We start from the raw sequence: 19863 nt of genomic DNA on the forward strand, positions 1-19863 counted from the left end.
CCTGGTCTCGAATCGCTTTGATTTTTGTTTACGCAAGTTGTATTCACTGTCCTCTATACGACGCTGTAAGATTCATTGGGGGCAAGTCCATACTTCCTGAGAAAATAGCCTGAAAGTTACAAAAAACCCTATGACACCGTGTGTAGTGGTTGGAGCACAAGATAACTTTAGAACGGAATTGCCGATTCGGTCCAAAATTTGGCTTTCGTAATATTTTGTCCAAACTTAGTTCAAGTTCAAAGATGGATTATATCGGTCCACTCCTTTCGGTACCTCCCCCACAAAAGTTCGAAAATGTTAGGAAAATTTGTGCGTACGATAATTCTTGAAGGAAGTAACCGATTTGGTCCATACTTTGCACGTTATGAAATTTCTACCAGACATAGATGAGGTTCCAATATGGACTCAATCGGTAAACTCCTTCGAGTACCTCCCACACAAAATTTAGGAAAAGTTCAGTTTAGGACCTGCTCTCGAATCGCTTTGGTTTTTGTTGTAACATCTTGTATTCACTGTCCCCTATACGAAGGTACAAGTTTCCTCAGGGGCAATTCCATACTTCCTGAGAAAATAACGGATATGCCGATTCCGGCCAAAATTTGGCCTTCGTAATATTGTTTCCAAACTTAGTTTAAGTCCGTAGATAAGCCATATCGGTCCACTACTTCAGGTACCTACCCCACAAATTTTCAAAAATGTTCGAAAAAATTGTGCACACGATAACTCTTGATGGGAGTGACCGATTTGGTCCATACTTTACACATTCTCATAATATCAACCAGATACAGATCAGGTTCGAATATGGACTATATTTGTCCACTCCATCCGGTACCTCCCACACAAAATTTTGGATAAGTTCGCTTTAAGACCTGCTGTTGAATCACTTTGATTTTTTGTTGAAGCAACTTATATTCGGTGCCTCAATTACGATGGTGAAAGTTGTTTCAGGGGCGAGTCCATACCTCTTGAGAAAACAGCCCGAAGGGTGTAAAAACCCCCTATGGCACCCCCATGGTCTATGTGGGTCCATTCCTTTAAGTACCTTTTCAGCAGTATTTTTGAACTTTAATCGTAATCAACATTTTTTCGGTTCATACGACCAAAATTTTGAAACCCCCTAAATACATACGTTTTTTTTTGAAAAAGGTGTTTCAATTTGCACAGGCTGAGGGTATATCTCAGTCGGCAAAGCCGACTGATACTTTTTTACTTGTTATTGTGTAAATTAGTCGAGTTGAAGTTGTGAAATTCGGCATTATGTATACGTACTTATGTATACGAAAAATACTAAATTGCGGTTGGGATTTAGTTTTGGATAAAAGACAGTAGTTTTTTAACTTATAAATATTATAAGTACTGAATTTGGTACCAGTTTGGCGTTGCTTGAAGGGATAAAGGTGGAATTTCGAATTGTTGTATGAGGGGTGGTGTTGGTGTTTAGATAAGGATTTTTTGAAATGCATACAAATTCTGACTGAATTCTGGCTGACTTATTGAGAAATACGATATGTACTAAATGGTATTAAAGTTGACGTTGGTGTAGCAATGAAGGTGGGATTATATAATTAGTGTGTGAAAAGTACAAAATTGCAATAAATTTAGTATTGGGCTAAGGAATAGAAGTGGAATTCTGGTATATTATTTATTTGTCAGGTTGATTGTTAGAAGTGGTCGTACAATAAGTGTACTAGAAGTATTAAATAATACTAAATATTAAATCACTGGTATTGAGTGAATCGATAAATGAAATTTGTTGTGAGGATCACTGTTGAGATTGGATCAGAATGTTTATTAAAATCCACCTTTAAATGTATGAAAGGTTTCTACATGTAATACCATTGGCATTGTGTGAACAAGAAGAGCTAAAATTGTAACATATGAGCTAAGGTTCTGGATTCTAAAAATTGTACTGAATAATGTACTATTCTTTCCATGTTAACAGGAATTCGGTTTCTAAATGCACCCCGATTTATATTAGCTAAATGATATGGGACCTACTGTTTATCGCCGAGTCCGAACGGCGTGCCTTACGACACCACTTGTAGATAAGTTTTACATGGCTGAAATACTCAGGAAATATTGCCAACATTACTGTGATGTATTTTGCCAACGTCAAAATTTGATGTTTCCTGACCGGGGAATCGATCGGTTTTCTACATTTTGATATCACAAATTCCAAAATTCGGTTGGAAAATGTGAACACAATTTTCAAAATACCCATACCGTTCTGATAAAATATGGACTGAAATTTAAAATGTAGGAAGCTGTTGAAGTGTAGAGGTCTTTTTTTTGAGATTCGTACAAAACGTGTACGAACAGTGCTTGATAGAAATTAAATATCAATTCAAATAGGTATTAGTACATTAACAATTTTCAGTGTTCACCATATTAAATATTATTTATTTGAATATTATTCCTTTTCCGCTAGTAAGATATATGTATATCAATTTTTTTTCCAAATTTCTCACAAAAGTGTCGATCCATTTGACCTGCTAAAAACTATCTGATCATCATGTAAAATCGTAAGCTTCTTTCTGTCATAAACTCAAACCTTATTTAAAATTTCGCGCTGATCGGACTATGATTGCGACCTACAGGGCAGATACAAATTCGGATAAATATTTTGTTTTTGGTCCATTTCACCCCCTAAATATTTCACGATAATCACCAATAATAGCCATCTTTTCTGATGTGAAACCGATCTCCATATCAAATTTCGTGACGATCGGTCCATAATTGCGGCCTGGAGTTTGATTACAATTTATAATGGACAAACGGACACACGGACTGACTAACGCACACACATCGCTATATCGCTTTATCCCGTCGAGATATGAAAAGTGGTATATAACATTGGGGGTATACGACTAATATTCCGTGGTGTTTCATGAATTTTTAGCAAAACAAACTTTTAATACACTTCCCACCTTGTGGAATAGGGAATAATTAAGAAAAACTCGTTTGGAGTTAATGCCCAAAATCATTTTAGGAGTTATGTCCGGGAACCGGCTATTCCAAAACATGGACCAAAACCAAACCCTAAAATATAAATTACATCAAATTTGGTCACAAAACGTTCTACGGACCTGCAATATTTTTGACCAAAATTTTGCCCCACCTACTTTAATCCGTTCGGATGCTAGAGTGATTTCTACAGACGGACATGGCTATATCGATGTAGAATTGCACGCTGATCTACATTATATATTAGGGCTGCCCAACAAAAACGAAAAATATTTTATTTTGTAACTCCTACTCCCTCAATGTTTTTCATTATATTCAAAACCCTTATGTCCCGGGCCACACTACAGTAATTTCACTGAAATTTTGATATGAAATTATGCGTCTCTAGATCGACGTCCATAGTAGAGTAAAATCATAAAATTGCTGTAGTGGGGAATTCGATTTAAGAACACCTAATTTCATGAAATTTATTAATGAAATTCACGCTAGTGTGGACCGGGACTATACAGTAGAATCTCGTAATCCAAGGTACCGGTCATTTTATACGAATTGCAGAGAGTTTCAATTAAGCGAGGTTAAAATGCGAAAGAAATGGCTTCAAGGGACCGGCATTTATCGAGGTACGAATTATTGCGATTCTACTGTATATGAAATTTTATGGCGATCGGTTAACGTTAAACCATGCTAACCTAGCGATTATGGCCCACTCGATGAAAAAGCTTTATCAGTTCATTGTTGTGGCTAAAAACGATTTCTACAAAAAATTATGACGATCGGTTAACGATAACCCGTAAATCCTGACCGATCTTTATTTCCATAGTTATTTTCCAATCGATGAAAAAAATTGGCCTGTTCATTGCTGTGGCTAAATAAACGAATCCTACAATAATTTGTGAACTTCTTGAATTTTCCTCAATCTTATTTCTATACATTTTTGCCCATCATAACCTTCCGCAATGCTATTACCGACCTCGTACATAATTGCTTTATTTACTTTAAAGTTGCCGATTCACTTACTTCTGCATTCAATCGTCCAACACACCATCTAAATGAATTATTGGACTCCAGGGTATATTTATAAGAATTGTTCCCTTTTATATTCCATTTTTGTAGTTGTTGTTACACTTGTATCTATCTTTAGATTTAATGTATGTTGTTTGTTATAAATAACAACAACAAAAACAAGAGAAATGACTGCAGCTAGAAAAGTGCATTGCATTCTGAACACGAATTGTGTGTATGGCGTCGTTTTGTATAATTTTCTTGTTTGGAATATAAATTTTCCTGGACTGGTTTTGTGGAGCAAAAAAGTCGAAAAAAATGCAAACAAAAAGTCATGTAGCCCACAAAATTATTGTTCTGTTCAAAGTGGAAGAAGGAAAAGACAATGAAGATGAACACTATTTTAAAGTTTTGTTTTTTATACTTTTTGTGGGCTAACGTGGCTAAAAATAGTTTCAATAGAGCTGTCTTTTCTGAGAATATCCTACATTCTGTTTTACACCGCGGTGAAGTGGTAATAGTTTTTTTTTTTTTTTTTAAATAAATAAAGTTTATGGCTTGACATAAACGATAAATGTACATACGTAAGAAGTCAGGAATGTAGATGATAGTAGATTCCTTGAAATTGGCTATTACTCTCAGCAACTGAGCATATACAATTAATATATTCGTATTAGGTTGTTATATAAATACCAGCTAATAGTGGTGATGAATTGGTAACATACTACGATAGGGATGTCCACGCCTGCACGTTGTCGTAACAACAGAGAATAACGAATTCAAATGAGAGCATGTCAGCAATTGTTTAACAAAGGTACATTACTCTCCCATCAATTTTCTCTCATTTATTTTGGACACCGATGTACTACGAAGACCAACCGAAACATGGATGCGGCTCTTATATGCAGAAATTAAGGCAGTAAACTATGACGCTGACTATGTTCCTTGGAATTCTTTGTTATAATTTATGCCGAAACATTAGGCCTTATTTAAGGAATAAGGAAACGAGGCTTAATTGCGTCTGCTAAGATGCTTTTAGTAAAATTATAAAGGGAAATAGAATCACTTCCTGATATAAAAACAAGTAAGAAAAGTCTATAGTCGGACGGAGCCGACCATTGGATACCATATATATATACCACTATACCACTATCCCTGGACAATCGCTCTCCACGGAACTTCTTTTCAATGATTGTGAAAATTTAATTATCAAATATCAGAGATGTAATGTATAATACTTATGACCAAAACCAAAAAGTTATCTAGCATGACAAAGACATTTTTGTAGCAGGAAAGGAAAATTTAGTTCACACAAACTAAAATGTAATGAAACCCACTTATGTAGTACTACTACTTCCGTTGTTTAACCGCTACGTTATTGAAATTTTTACCAATTTCACACGAAAGTTTCAGTCCATTTAACCCGCTAAGTATTATCTGATCTTCACGTTGGTTTGTACGCTTCTTCTTCATCATAAACTCAAACTGTGTTTAAAATTTTGCGGATTATTATTTTGACCTACAGAGCCGCTACAAAATTGGTTAAAATTTTGTTTTTGGTCCCTTTCATCCCCTGAACATTTCACGATCATCATTTACAAAAACTAATCATTTCTATTCTGGCCCGAACCCAACCTCCTTAAAAAATTCGTTACAATCGGTCCATAATTGCGGCCTTAAGCTTGTTTACAATTTTTAATGGACGGACACACATCGCTAAATCGCTTTATCTCGTCGAGATATGAATTTTGACATACCAAATAAGGGGTCTAGGACGAATATTTCGTGGTGTTACATACACTTTTGGAGAGACAATATGTAGCATGGGATAAAAATGTGGTTCTCTACACAGAACCCATTATATATTAGGCAGTAGGCCCGTTATCTAGCAAACACTTTATTGCAATTTACATCAGAGGAAATGTCAGTAGTTTTTTTCCATATGTAGGCTACTTTGTGAAATATATATGTCCTCAAGGAATTAAAATATCGACCAAAAATAAAATTTTTAAATTTTTTATACAAAAGTAATGGTCCATTTCACCCGCTAAAGAATATCAGATCATCATTCAAAATTGTAGGCATCTTTTTCGACCTATACTCTCACCCGGTGCAAAATTTCGTGACTATTGATGTATAATTGTGATTTCTAGCGAGTTTATTATTACACTAAAAACAAATAACGGAATATATTAGGCTGTAACTCTGTTATCTGTTCATGCACACCAACATAATTGGCATCAATTTAAAGGTCAAGCGTTCCACTTTCAAGTATATCTCACTTGTCTGGAATGTCACTTTCAGGAATTAAGATAAAAGCTGTATATTAAAAATTTTCGCAATTTCCATACAAAAGTTTTGGTCAATTTAACCCTCTAAATATTATCCGATCGCCATCTCAAATTGCAAGCTTCTCCGTTGTGATATACTCTTACCTTATTTAAAATTACGCGTTGATCGGACTATTATTGAGACCTACAGAGCCGCTAGAAAATTGGATAAATATTATGATTTTGGTCCATTTCACCCGCTAAATATCTCACGATCATCACCAATAAGAATAGGGATCTATTCTGATCTAAACCCGACCCCCATCCAAATTTCGTGACGATCGGTCCATAATTGCGGCCTGGAGCGTGTTTACAATTTATAATGGACAGACGGACGGACGTACACACATCTCAAAATCGCTTTATTTCGTCGAGATATGAAGATTGGTATACCACATTGGGGGTCTCCGACGAATATTTCGCGGTGTTCATGAATTTTTACCAAAACAAACTTATAATACCCTTTTCCACATTGTGGTATAGGGTATAATAATATGTGCCATATTCGTGTATAGCTCGTCTGCATTTATAAAAAGTCTGCAGTAATCAACCGTGCTAACATCTCATTTCGAAGTTAAGAACCTTATCACGTAGGGATATGTAATTATATAATACGAGATTATTTGCCCTATTGCCCTAGATATTCGGTATTCTGATTCCAGTTGCAATCTACGACCCACCTTCTTGAACAAAAAGTGACAAATTAATCAATTTTTGATTTCTGTGGTTTTCATACAAAACGACATAAGTCGACTAATGTAAATTTTGAGTTATAGTAAATTTTGAGTATATCAACTAGCTGCACTTCTTGAGAGCTTTCCGTTTTTGAAAAAATATCGCAAACACAAGACTATCCAGGCCATTTTGTATAAAAATAAAATTTAAATATTTATTGATTCTCTTTCAAGTGAAAACGACCTAAAACTAAATTTGCTCTTTTGCATACAACTTACTCCCAAGCACAAGTACCGTTGCACAATTTTTATGAAAAAAAAAAACAGATCCATGACCCAATAAACAGCAAAAGCTGCTGATTCTTTAACTATTCTTTAACTATTCATCATCATCAGTACATCAAAATGAATAAACATGTAGAAATTCATTAAATTCTAAGACCGAGTTATAATTGATAACGAATAATTTATAATTAGACATCGGATTTTGCATATTTGCATATTTTTTAATATTAAAGATACGAAGATTCTGATTGGACCAAAATTCGTTTCAAAGAAATCTAAATTCAATGGCAGGGTCATATTTCGTATTTATTTTGCATATTTGCATATTTTGCATATGCACAAAATATGCAAAAAATATGCAAAATATGCAAAAAATATGCAAAATATGCAAAAAATATGCAAAATATGCAAAAAATATGCAGAATATGCAAAAAATATGCAAAATATGCAAACTGATTTTGGCCGAAAATCGTCATAAAAGTCGTTAAATTGACATTTAAAGTTGGAAAAACCATCAAAAAATACATAACAGTGTTCTAAACTAAGACTGTTGACCGTAAAACGTCGATTTTTTCAGCAGATTATTATGTTATTGAGACCATTTACGACAGTGTGGTGTAGGGTGTAAAAATATGGTATCGTAATACCATTTTTTATTATTAAACTATGTAAAAATATAAAATTTTATAAAATATCAAACGTTTTATGGAAAATTCAATATTTTCTTTTTTGTAGCATCTTAATTTAATTTGTAACATTGGGCTGGTTTTAACTCAAAGGACCAAATCGATCTCGGATTTTTAGATTGCCAAAGTTTGAGTACAATTCGGATATGTTAAAACGTGGTACTGGGGCCTCGAAGTTATGAAAATCTATTTTTTTTTTGCTATTTGGCGACTTCGACGGCCCGTACATATGGAGCGGTTAAAGTTACTTGCCCGTATTACGCATTTAACTAAAAGCTATTCTGTTCTTAACATTTCTTGCTGAACAACAAAGTACGTAAGTGTTACTGAATTCCAGATAATAAACCCAATGTCCCGAAAAAGGCTTTAGGGCAAAAATGGAGTCTATTAAAAAAAAAACAATTTTTTTCTTCCTATATTATCAAATTTTTGCGAATGAAAACGAATATAGTTTACTTTATTTGAAAATGTTGCCTATTAGGACAAAGGTCTATTTTTTCTATTCATTTCTCGTTGGAGTCGAGCTTAATGACCGATGATGTTTGCAAGTGAAAAAGGAAAGCTGAAGATTCGAACCCCCACAACCACCATTATGTGACATATTTCGCCTTTTGTAGAGGCTCATCAGACATATCGGCCGTGGAATGGCATCGCTATCCATCAAACATTTCCTTTTTCAAATGTAATTTTGTTTTTACAAAGATGGACATTTGTACATTCATTGTATGGCTTCAATGACAAACGCTTACATTTTGTTCATACATATTTTAATTTACTTATGCCCGTAATATCAACGTCTGGGTAAACGGGTAGGTAGCTACCTATTAGTTATCTTTACCTACGCGTTTGGTAATTTCTACATGCCATTTACCGAGGCGTGTAAATTTTGAAATCATGTGGTAATATTGGTGATTTTCATTCATGATTTCGCAAAATCATTGCCACATTGAAGTGTTTTACAACTTTTAACACATTGGCAACGATTAACCAGGTAAAATCCTTGGTGTAAGTAACACCGCCGTTTTTGACTCGGTAACGTTACCTATGCATTGAAATTATAAAATGTTGCTTACACGGGAGATATCTGTGAACTCATAGATAGCTACGTCTTGAAATTACGGACACTAAGGGACTGGCATAATGTAGTTTTGGAGCCATCTGGGTACAGATGACAACTTGGTGATGAACTCGATTCCTTGCTATGTCGCTCACAATTTTCAAGATATTTGCCATCCTTTACCCCTCCTGGTAATTGATGTTCTGTGGTCAGGATGCATTATCTTTTTCAAGAAATTCAGAGTTAAAGTTTAATCTCTTGAACACCAATTAAGTCTCACTTGTAATTATGCCTGGTAAACCTTTTTCTAGGAATTTCGGCAGTTGATGTTTGTAAGTTTGGATCGATTATTTCTGGAGAAATTTCTATCTTTGATTTGTTAAGATTTTTGTCGTCTTTTGGATCCTTACGGTGTTTTGCACTATCAGATCAAACAATGCCAGACCAATAAATTCAGGACTAAGGTACCACATATGATTTATCATTTTGTTATTTCCTTTATCTGATATTTGTGTGTGAATGCCTTTCGTATTAAGTAAATCTTCAATGCGGTTTAGGTCTTGTTTTGGATCTAAAAATATTTCTGAATATCGTTTTCACTATTTTTTGTATTGAACTCAATCTATTGTCTCTATTTCTTTTTAACCTATTGATAATGTTTACCCAATATATCCTATATTATATCTATATAAACATTATCTTGTTCATTATACGTTTTGTAAAATCAATAACCCAAACTCTCACTTATAACACTCAGTTGTTGTCGTGTGGGATACCAAATAAATAAATAAAATAGAAAAAACATTCTGGGGCGTCCAGTCTCGAACGATTTAAACGCAAGGTGCTTCTTCGGCTCTTCGGAAGTCGGTTGGGCAGTAGTTTTAAAACACTCTCGCCTACTTCGAACTTGGATTTGGCAATTGCAGACTATTCTTATAGAAGTCGTTTGAATATGTTTGGTTGATGTCCGGATGTGCTTCCAAACTTGCAGTCAAAAATCCCTCTCAACAATTTTCTAACAAGTTTGTACGGTGGTACAGAAGCTCTCGACCTAATATCTGCTCGAGCTGGTGAGACCCCATTTTTCTAGGCATTTGTACACTGCTAGTTCTTGTCTCCCATGAGCTACTGTCAGTTTCAGGAACACCTAGGAGTTGTTCTTAACCCCCATGTGATACCAGAACAGCAACCCGCTTTTTCTTCCCTGTTTTGAGAATATCTGGTAATAGTTTTCCATGCCAGTATACACAAATAGCCTCGTTTCTTGAAGCTGTTGCGTTTATTTTTCACGGTTTATTCTCCGCTGTTCACGGATAAAGCTTCTAGAGATCTTATATTTGTAGGGATCCTCTCCGATAGCTTCTACTGTAGCCATAATGATAGTAGTAACGTTCATATACACCTTACTGGGGTCCAGCACCAATGACAATTGCATACTTACGATTTTCTTGAAGCCACGCTTGATTGTATTCGGGACAGATGGTTCTTCAGATTCTACGATACGTTTAGCATCAAAACAAGACCTAGACCTCATTGAAAATGTATTGAAATAGGTCCCATATCATTGAGCTAATATGAATCGGGGTGCACTCATTGATATGAGAGAAGTCTCCCCTGTCCCGCATGGGACATATATATATATATATATATATATATATATATATATATATATATATATATATATATATTATATCTTAGTCCTGAACTTGCTGACCTGGCATTGTTTGATCCAACGGTGCAAAACGCCGTAAAGAGTCAAAAGGCGACAAAAATCTTAACAAAGCAAAGATTCAAATTTCTTCAGAAATATTCGATCCAAACTTCCAAAAGAGCAAATGACGAAAATCCTGGAAAAAGGGTTGGCATAATTCTAGTTGTTCAAGAGATTAAACATTAACTCCGAATTTCCAGGAGGCGCAAAGGATGGTAAACAACTTGAAAGTTGCGAACTACATAGCAGAGCGTTCTTCAAGTAGTCAGCTGTACCCAGATAGCTCCAAAACCACATGATGTCTGACTCTCGAATAAATATAATTTAGAACAAAATGTAAAAGACATTTGTTTTCATTCCAAAAATTGATAAAAATGAAGATAATGTTTTTTAATAGTCTCCATTTTCGCACAAAGGCGTACCTAGTCACGTTTTTCGGGACATTGGCTTTATTATCTCGAATTCTGTAATACCTATTTAGTATTAGATTTATTATATATACTTATATTTTGTTGTTCAGCAAGAAATGTTAAGAACAGAATGGCCTTTAATTTAATGCTTAATATGGACAAAAGGCTTTAACCATTCCAGAGAAATGGGTCGCCGAAATCGCTAAATAACCAAAAAATTTAGATTTTCATAATGTCGAGGCCCCAGTGGCACATGTTAACATATTCCAATTGCGCTCAAACTTTGACAGTCTTAAAATCTGACCAAACTAAAAACTTTATGCGGTTGCCGCCTTAAAAAATCCGTCATCGATTTGTTCCCTTTGAACAGTAACCAGCCCAACGCTACAAATTATAACAAAGAAAATATTGAATTTTCATAGAACGTTTGATATTTTATTAAATTTTATATTTTTGCATAGTTTAATAATAAAAAAATTGTATTACAATACCATTATTTTATACCCTACACCACACTGTCGTAAGAGGTCTCGATAACACAATAATCTGCTAAAAAATCGACGTTAAGCGGCCAACTATCTTAATTTAGAACACTTTGAAGATTTTTGACGATTTTTCTAACATTAATTGGCAATTTTACGACTTTTATGACGATTTTCGGCCAAAAACTGTTTGCATATTTTTTGCATATTCTGCATATTTTTTGCATATTTTGCATATTTTTTGCATATTTTTTGCATATTTTGCATATTTTTTTTTTGCATATTTTGCATATTTTTTGGCATATTTTTTGCATATTTTTTGCATATATTTTGCATATTTTTTGCATATTTTTTGCATGTTTTTGATATGACCCCAAATATCGAAAAGTTGACTCTTAAAACGCCTAGATCCAAAATTTGAGTCCAATCAGATGAGAAATAAAAAACATGCAAAAATCCGATGTCTATTTATAAAACAGTCCACAATTTCTAAAACATATCGCTATGAAGAAAATTTTGATTTTGTTTCATTTTATTTTCGTCTTTGTTCATTATTTGACGATTGCCTACAAAAACGGATAACATTTTTGAAATAACAATTTTTATACCCTCAGCCTTTAGGATTTGATACAAACAAAAAAAATGTGCCTCATAGAAATAATGGGTATAGACCCCAAGTATGTTTGGACGAAATATGTTTTAGACAATTTGGAGTTGATTTAGCCCGAGCACGATAACTCTCGAACGAAGCCACTAAACGGGTCCAACATTTAGCATTCGTAATGTTTTGTCCAAACTTAGTTTAAGTTCGTAGATCCACTTCTTCCGGTACCTCCACCACAAAATTTCACTATTTTTCGCAAAAATGGTGTGCACGATAACTCTCAAAGGGAATAACCGAATTGGCCATAACTAAGCATTGGTAATATTACTTTCAGGTATAGATCGGATTCCAATATGGACTATATTGGTCCACTCCTTCATATACCTCTCACACAAAATTTGGAAAAAGTGAAGCTTAAGATCTCCTCTCGGATCATTTTGAAATTTTTTTCCAAAAAGATCTTCTTCCGGGCGCTGTTGCGACGCCGCATTTTTTTCGGTGCAAGTCCATATTTCCTGATATAATGGGCCAAATAGGCTTCTGCTGTCCGTCCGGTATCCAACTGGAAGGATATAATTTTCGATTATTATCCCGTAAAGTATCCCTCAATAGATAGCCTTTTGTTTGCTTTGATGACTGAATCATTCTTACCTTACCTTTTTCATCTAGTATTGTACTCCAAAGATGCAATGACTGGAAGTAACCGGTTAAACAGGACAGGTCAGTGTCCGTTCTCGCCTTCTGGGACAAAGTATCCTGATTGAAGTTCGCTACTTAAATTACAGTAATATCCATTCATGTTTATCCATCAGATATAGATTCTCCTAATATCTGCCGACTTGGTAAAAACTTTGACCTCATAATATCTTGTCAAAATCTAGATCAAGTTCGACGATAGTTTAGATATTGTTCGTTAAAAAGATGCCCAGGGAGTAACCGATTTGGTCTAAACTTTGCACATCGCAATATTTCTTTCAGGCATAGATACGGTTTTAATATTGAACAAGTAAGAAAAGTCTATAGTCGGACGGAGCCGACCATGGGATACCCTATACCACTATCCCTGGACAATCGCTCTCCACGGAACTTCTTTTCAATGATTGTGAAAATTTAATTATCAAATATCAGAGATGTAATGCATAATACTTATGACCAAAAGCAAAAAGTTATCTAGCATGACAAAGACATTTTTGTAGCAGGAAAGGAAAATTTAGTTCACACAAACTAAAATGTAATGAAACCCACTTATGTAGTACTACTACTTCCGTTGTTTAACCGCTACGTTATTGAAATTTTTACCAATTTCACACAAAAGTTTCAGTCCATTTAACCCGCTAAGTATTATCTGATCTTTACGTTGGTTTGTACGCTTCTTCTTCATCATAAACTCAAACTTTGTTTAAAATTTTGCGGGTTATTATTTTGACCTACAGAGCCGCACAAAATTGGTAAAAAATTTTGTTTTGGTCCATTTCATCCCCTGAACATTTCACGATCAGCACCAAAAACTAATCATTACTATTTTGGCCCGAACCCAACCTCTTTAAAAAATTCGTTACAATCGGTCCATAATTGTGGCTTTAAGTTGTTTGCAATTTTTAATGGACGGACACACATCGCTAAATCGCTTTATCTCGTCGAGATATGGATTTTGGCATAACAAATAAGGGGTCTAGGACAAATATTTTGTGGTGTTACATAAACTTTTGGAGAGACAATATGTAGCATGGGATAAAAATGTGGTTCTCTACACAGAACCCATTATATATTAGGCAGTAGGCTCGTTATCTAGCAAACACTTTATTGCAATTAACATTAGAGTAAAGGTCAGTAGTCCTCAAGGAATTAAAATATCGACCAAAAATAAAATGTTTATATTTTTCATACAAAAGTAATGGTCCATTTCACCCGCTAACGAATATCAGATCATCATTCAAAATTGTAGGCATCTTTTTCGACCTATACTCTTAACCGGTGCAAAATTTCGTGACTATTGATATATAATTGCGACTTCTAGCGAGTTTATTATTATACTAAAAACAAATAACGGAATATATTAGGCTGTAACTCTGTTATCTGATCATGCACACCAACATAATTGGCATCAATTGAAAGGTCAAGCGTTCCACTTTCAAGTATAACTCACTTGTCCGGAATGTCACTTCCAGGAATTAAGATATAAGCTGTATATTAAAAATTTTCGCAATTTCCATACAAAAGTTTTGGTCCATTTAACCCTCTAAATATTATCTGATCGCCATCGCAAATTGCAAGCTTCTCCCTTGTGATATACTCTTACCCAGTAAAATCTTCGATGAAAAATCATGAGTTGATCATGAGTGATATGGCATGTCATCTGTTTGTCATTTTCACTCATGAATTTTATATGAGCGTGACCCCCAAAAGATGACGTACTTTTTTGGATCCTAAGCATGTCATTTTAACCAATGCATTGACATGTCATTTTCACCAATACTTTGGCATGTCATTTTAACCAATGCATTGACACGTCATTTTCAACCATTCTTTGACATGTCATTTTAACCAATGCTTTGACATGTCATTTCCACCAACCCCTTGGCATGACATATTCATGTCTTGTTTGGAAAATAGAAATGCTCTATTGAAATATGGACAAACAAAACTCTTTATTAATTCAAACGAATTCACGAAATAACTACAATTAATTGATCATCAAAAAGTTTACATCCAAAATTGCAATGTAATCACCACCGCTGCAACGCAAAAGATTACTTGCTCCGTTCTCCGCAACTGATATTCTTTCATCTTACAAAAGGTTTTTTCAATTATCTTCCCATCGCCAGTTCAGATTTCGACATGGACTCCAACTGCACTCCTTTAAGTATTTTTATTTCGTAAATTACTTTTATTTTATAATTTTGTTATTTTAGAACAACATTTTGGAAATTTATATTCTTTTGTTTAGTGACGAAAATATGTAGGGATCTACAACCCGGCTTGCTTTAGGGGTCTATAAGAACAAAATGTAACGAACGGGAAGGAGCGACTTTTTCTCGAAAATACCATTTATGCTTTATTATTTATTTTTAATTGTTTCTTTCCAAAAGTTGCTTCTTCTTTATTTTCAGATTCTTGTTCCTTTTCGTTTCCCAATTGTTTAGAAGTTTTAGTTGTCTGATATACAGGAAATGTACGACAACATCACGACGACAGTTTTAACAACTTTGGTCTGTTCAAGAACCTGCAAGAATCTACTAGGATAACAATTTTTCCTTTATGTTATCGGAAAAAATAGTAAAAATTAGTAGATTCTTGCAGTACTGGAACATACCAAAATGAAAATAAACAGGTGTGTAAATAAAAACACAAACATCATCTCTATTGGATGGATGGAATGGGTACAAATGCTGATGAAAAGATCGGATCTTTCACGACATCCTTTGCATTGGTTCAAATCCTAATGAAAAGATCTGATCTTTCACGACTTCCTTTGAACCAATGCAAAAGATGACATGAAATCACGTCATCGTAAAGAACCACTTCCTTCAAATTTTGCTGGGTACCTAATTTAAAATTACGCGTTGATCGGACTATTATTGAGACCTACAGAGCCGCTTGAAAATTGGATAAATATTATGTTTTTGGTCCATTTCACCCGCTAAATATTTCACGATCATAACCAATAAGAATAGGGATCTATTCTGATCTGAACCCGACCTACATAAAAAATTTCGTGACGATCGGTCCAGAATTGCGGCCTGGAGCGTGTTTACAATTTATAATGGACAGACGGACGGACACACATCTCAAAATCGCTTTATCTCGTCGAGATATGAAGATTGGTATATGACATTGGGGGTCTCCGACGAATATTTCGCGGTGTTACATGAATTTTTACCAAAACAAACTTATAATACCCTTTTCCACATTGTGGTATAGGGTATAATAACTCATAAGTCCACTCCATCGGATACCTTCCGCACAAAATTTAAACAATTGTTGCAAAAGTTGGTTTTAAGGACAAGGTAAGTCCATACATTCAGAGATAATGGTCCAAAGGCTGCAAAAACCATGTTCGTACCAACTAAAACGTTAACTTTCGAATTGAGTCTCCGATTTGGCAGTAATTTTTCACTCCGTATAATTTCTTTCGTTTAAGTGCAGATCCTCAAACTGCACTTCAACGAATTTTTTACTGACGGTACAAAGGACCAAAAGGACCTTTGTAGAGCGTTATAATGCTTTTTTCTGTGGGCAAGTTCATGCTTCCTGGCATAATAGTAAGGTAAACAAAAATAGCTCGTTGGCACGATAAATATCGAAAGGAGTGACTGACCTTTGCACATGGTAAGCTTTCTCTCAAATTTAAATCAACGTCAATAATGGACTATGACTGACTACACCTACCTATACCTCATCACAAAAGTTCAATATTTTTGGCTCAAGTGAAGTTTAGTGGTAACTACCAAAATGAGTTTCTGCGCTATGTCCACTTTGCTTTGTGGACATAACTCCCAACGATTTTTATCTTAATTTAAAATTACTTTTATATCCTACACTATAATATGGAGGGTATAATTGAATTTGTCATACCGTTTGTAACACATCGAAATATTCGTCGTAGACCTTATAGTGTAATTAGTCTTCGTTGGTGGTATAAATATAGCCCCCATAGAACCGCACTCACTCACTGAGGGTAGAAAACCTCCACACAGAAAATGTTCAGTATAAAATGATTATCATCAGTTAAAATATTATTCTCTTCTAAGGAATTAGACTTAACGTAGACGAAGAGGTAGTAGTTAGTAGTTACTAAATGTTCATATTTGCTTCAATACACTTCGTGGAGGAGGATATAAGAAGTGCGGCCCGGCCGAACTTAACGCCTTTCTTACCTGTTGTTATTGTCTTTAAAGTGTTTCTTACAGAAGAAATAAAATAAGGGAAAACACAAATTGTGAAATATGGTGCGCTGTAGCCTAGGAAGCTTAAAATGACATGGCTTGTATTTTAATAGTTCTTTCCAAGGACTCTCTTCCTCTTGTTTTACATTGCAATGTGTTGCCAAAATTTATTTTAGAAAACGCTCTATTTATACCTCTGACAACCATTTCTACCATATTTTTGCCTATAAATAGTTGTAGTAAAGTCATACGAAAATATTTTCTTCGTAGTGCTACGCTCCATGCAACCAAAATTTCATTTTCTATGCGTTGGTAAGAGGTTGAATGGATTATTGGCAGAATTGGATATTTTTGTGTGCTTCTTTTCAGCACGAACTTTTGTTGTTACATTGTTAGTCGATGGAATTACAAATGCCATGCGTCACATCACGTGTCTACTCAGCCCATTGTAGTCGCCCTGTAGAAATGTTTGTCTGTTCTTGTTTATGGAAAGGGATTTGCTGCTGGATGAACTCTGCATTTCCCATGTACATTGCAACAATTCTGGACATCTTCTTAACACAGTATGTGCGTGTATGCTTGTTTTTGATGCTGCTTCAATTTCAAAGTAGAATGCATCGACGTCATATAGTATATGTATACTATACATTGGATGTGAGTGCGTTGTAGACGAGCGTGCGAATGTCTGCATGGGTTTTGTTTTGGAAAATCTATTTTTATAAAACACTTTTTATTTCGTTTATTTTCTCTTTCATTTCGTGCTTCTTTCCATACCGTAGCACGTAAAAAGATGCCAAGGATCCAGCCAATAATAATTTTTTAAGCATGGCAATAATCGTTTACATTACAGCTATGTACACGCATTGGCCATTGTAATGTCTTTATCTGCAGTGCAATGTGACATTTAACATTAACGTAATGTTAAATATCACACATAAATAAATACTGTCGTTCATTAGTTAGAGCGGAAGAAATAAAAATAATGTTTTAAATCATATTAACTTCGAGTTTTATTTATAAAGGAGTATCTGAACTGCGTGTCTTACGACACCACTTTATAGAGAAGTTTTTCATGTCTGAAATGCTCAGAAAATTTTGATGTTCTGTAGTGAAATTCTGTAACTCATTTTTTGCGTTGCGCACAAATATCGTTAAATTAAAATGCTTATAATTTCGGTAATTACATTCATAATGTTGCGTTTTAATTTCATCAGGGATTGAACCGCAGACCTTCTGAGTGCAAAGCATACATGCTTACCACTGCACCAAGGTGGCTGCATTACCAACGGGCTAAGAAATAATGGTTTATTCTTAATAGAATATTGGTGGCGTTCTTTTTATTGGAATAGCTGTTGCAATTTTGTTTTTCCGACAGACAAACCCTCTCCATTGTTATGTGTCGTTGAATTACAACAAAGGCAGCATATCAGTCTGTTTTGCAAAAACTGTTGTTGGGGTTATATGGGGTTGACAAAGAACAAATAAAAAAGTATCAGTCGGCTTTGCCGACAGAGATATACCCTCAGCCTGTGTGGATTGAAATACATAATTTTTTCCCAAAAAAACGTATGTATTTAGGGGGTTTTCAAAATTTTGAGCGTATGAACCGACAAAACTATGGATTGGATTAAAGCTAAAAAATTTGCGGGGGATATCGACAGGTAGAGCTTTTGTACCATACTAGCCTATGAACAAGTAAGAATGGCGTTAAGTTCGGCCGGGCCGAACTTGTTTTACCCTCCACCACAAGTTGTATTGAAGTAAAATGGAATAATTAGTTACGTTTCGTGTATGAAGAAGACTTAATATTAAATTTCAGCAATTTCGATAAAACAATGTGAGGCACCATTCTATGGGGGCTTTTTTAAAACGTCGATCTATACCGACAAATTTTTGACGGAAAGTTTTTAGGCTCAAAGAAGACTAAATACCAAATTTCCTATATTTTGGCAAGAGAATGTAGCTAAAACTTAAAAAATACCGAAAATCAAGAAGAACGCTTCTATGGAGATATAAGAAGACGTGGACCTATACTGATAATACTCTTCTGGAATATTTTATAACTCTTGGAAGACGAAATAACGAATTTCAGCCATTTCGGTTGGATATTGACGTCACAATCTTCAGTATTATGAAAATCGGGAGGTACCGTTCTATGGGGGCTATATCGAAACGTGGACCTATACCGACGAATTATAGTCAGAAATGGGGCAATATGAAAGCGTGGACCTGTACGGACATATTTCTGGCGAACAGTTTTATATAACATTGCCAGAAAAACCCCCAGCCATTTTGGTGGAATATTGAAGACACAACCTTCAAAATACGAAAAATCGGGAGGTACTTTTCCATGAGGGCTCTATGAAGGCGTGGACCTATACGGACAAATTTAAAGGGGAAGTTTGAGTACCCCCAACGAAGTCTAAATACCAAATTTCAGCCATTTCGGTGGAATATTGAGGCCACAACGTTCAAAATACTGAAAATCGGGAGGTGCCGTTCTATGGAGGCTATATGAAGGCATGGACCCATACCGACAAAGTTCTGGGGAAAAGTTTTATACCACCAACGTAGACTATGTACCAAATTTCAGCCATTTCGGTGTGATAATGAAGCTAAAACCTTCAAAATACCGAAAATCGGGAGGTACCGTTCTATGGGGGCTATATGAAGGTGTGGACCGATACCGACAAAATTCTGGGGGAAAGTTTTACACCCCTAAAGAAAACTACGTACCAAATTTCAGCCATTTTGGTAGGATAATGAAGCTAA

Source organism: Musca autumnalis, unplaced genomic scaffold, assembly GCF_047663935.1.
Source record: "Musca autumnalis isolate F117 unplaced genomic scaffold, ASM4766393v1 scaffold_1, whole genome shotgun sequence".
NCBI lineage: Eukaryota > Metazoa > Arthropoda > Insecta > Diptera > Muscidae > Musca > Musca autumnalis.